We start from the raw sequence: 2623 nt of genomic DNA, 5'->3' as shown, positions 1-2623 counted from the left end.
CCCCCCCCGATGTGCCAAATATCGTGACCGTACGTCGAGCGGTTAAGATTTGTGCCCAACTGTTGACGGACGGACGGACGGACGGACGGACGGACGACCGGACGGACGATCATGCGATTCTACAAGCTGCATCTGACTATGTCAGATGAGCTAAAAAGCTGCCAAAGACTCTCCCTGTCTTAACTCTTTGGGAGTCTAACCATTATTCAATGTAGCAAGTGTGTTGAACAATATACAATGCCCTGACTGCTCAGTCATATATCAATATTCCACAGGTTTAAAATGGAAAAATTGGTAACCCCTTGGCTCTAGACTTCAGACTGGCCTCTTTGGAAGTGTGTGATGAATTTTATTTCTATCTACCTGGCATGTTGTAAATTGTGGTGTTTTAGAATGATATATCATATGTTCTGGTATCTATTTCTGAAATATTACCAACTCTTCCAAACATCTCCTCAAGCAAGTGTTAAATATGTTACAGAATGTTCTCGACTGACCCACCCCTTATCTGCCTTCCTCTGCACCCTCTGGTCACTCTCCTCCTTCACTCTGCTCAGCCCCCCCCCAACTCTACCTAGAGCTGCCAATCCCCCCCTGAGACATTCTCTTCCTTTTTTCTAGCTGCCCCCAACCCTGCCACTTCCCCACGTCTGCTCGATTATTCCACTTTTCCCTCACCCCTGGCCACTCTTGTTCTTTGAATCTTTATTGTGCTCACCCCCTCCTTCCCCGCCTCTGTTACTTTCCCACCCAACTTCGACTCAACTTCTTCTAATCATCTACGGCTCATACTATATCATTTCTGTGTAGAGCGACAGTACGTATGTATAACTCTAAAGTGCAAAACGGGGTAAGACCACAAATACGGCTGTATACTGCATGGCCCAAGGATATAAGAGCTGTCGACATTTTCACATTTGCACATGTCGCACATTGCGAAAATGAATTGGGGACAGCTCGTATATATATCCTTGAACCAACCGCATTACTTATGTGGCATCTGCACATTTTATAAAGCAAATGCATGGCCCCCACAGCGGAGAGTGGACTGCCATTTAACACTGTCATTTGATCAAAAATAGCCTAGGGTGACCTCTGGCTCAGGCTCAGATCACCTCCAAGGTCAATCTAAAGCTTCTCACAGAAACGGTACCACACACACAGTACGTGTTGCATAGGAACGCACAATATTGAAAGCTATATATTCGACCTACGCAGTTACTGAGTTAGGTTATATGCCGGTTATGGCCTTGTTTGTAACAGTAACACGTACTGTCACTGTTAGTGTTACAACTTAGTGTTGTGTACGTTAATTGTATATACTAACTAATAGTAATTACATAGTAATATAGCAATACATGCCAACCTCTCCCCACACCGCTTTACGCGTATAGCCTACCGCTTTTGAAGACTTCTACCGCCTACCCTTTTATACTATTCCTCACCGCGCATTGCAAAATATTTTGAAAAAACTCTCTTTTTTTATTTTTTTCATTTTATTCTAATAAACTGTATGTAATGTATCTCTAATTCTATTCTATTGGAGTCCCAATTACTCCCCAAATGCAGGACAAGCACCCATTTAGCACCATTTTTTTGAAAACTTTTCCTGGGGGGGACCTGCCCCCAGACCCCCTCACGCCCACACTACGCTCGCACGCCGGATCTAACCACTCTTTCATTCAACAAAATTTTGGCCATGTATGATTATGTAATAGTATCACTATTATAGTACTATAATATACTACTGTAGTGTTAACAAACCCAGTATTATAATACTAAACTCTAAAGACTAAAGTAGTTTGAATTAACTACTAATGTAGTATATAATAGTTAAATAGTAATAATATATAGGGGTGGCCTATATTATTATATATATAATATATATATATATATATATATATATATACAGGGCCCTACTATTAACAGAATCAACAAACTATAACTATATTATATACGCATATGAAAAATAAAGTGTAAGCATAACACTCACGTGAGGTGACGTGAGGTACTATAGTACACAGCACCATTGTTGATATTACCACTGGCACTGACCAGGAGTTAATAAAGACAAATTGTTTTTCTTTATTAACTCCTGATATTACGGCATCGTCAGGTAACCCGGTATTCGCCTGTGCAACAGTCAAAATGGAAGTATATCCAGCTACTTATTACGGTTTCTTCCAACAACACGTGGTTCACTGCCAAACTGCGAAACACGCGCTACCACTACCAGACATTCCGCGAGGTAGGTGTGACCACGCACTAACGGATACTGACCGTGAATGTGACCTGAGAGTGACCTGAGTGTGACGTGTCGCAGCCAATAAGAAGTCAGTATCGAGTCACGCGCCGCCATTCTGCGCAACAGAGCGCACCATTGTCGCCTGAGGACAATAGACTGGTACCCGGTCCCACCTCTCGGCTTACTCTGAGGGCTTACTCACCCATCGAGTAATCGAGGTGGGAGCGAGTACCAGTCTACTGAGGACAACAGCGGTGTGATTACGGCACGTCATAGATATACACAACACACGTTACACACGTCATAGACACACATTACACACGTTACACACATAACACGTTACACACATAACACACGTTACACACGTCATAGATATAC

General features: G+C 42.6%; 1 protein-coding gene across 2 annotated transcripts in view; it reads right to left on the bottom strand.

Annotated features, from left to right (window-relative positions):
- Positions 1-2332, bottom strand: part of LOC106818032 (mitochondrial basic amino acids transporter-like) — a 9938-nt gene extending 7606 nt beyond the window's left edge. Inside the window, exon 1 of one of the 2 annotated variants that reach the window (XM_014822747.1) lies at positions 2281-2332. The gene's annotated coding sequence lies outside the window, so the exon portion shown is untranslated. The other variant, XM_014822746.1, reaches the window with a different exon arrangement.
- Positions 2333-2623: the final 291 nt, after the last annotated feature.

This window comes from Priapulus caudatus, unplaced genomic scaffold, assembly GCF_000485595.1.
Source record: "Priapulus caudatus unplaced genomic scaffold, Priapulus_caudatus-5.0.1 Scaffold1986, whole genome shotgun sequence".
In the NCBI taxonomy this organism is placed as follows: domain Eukaryota; kingdom Metazoa; phylum Priapulida; class Priapulimorpha; order Priapulimorphida; family Priapulidae; genus Priapulus; species Priapulus caudatus.
Note: the sequence above shows the minus strand (reverse complement) of the source record. Positions and strands in the feature narration are given on the sequence as shown.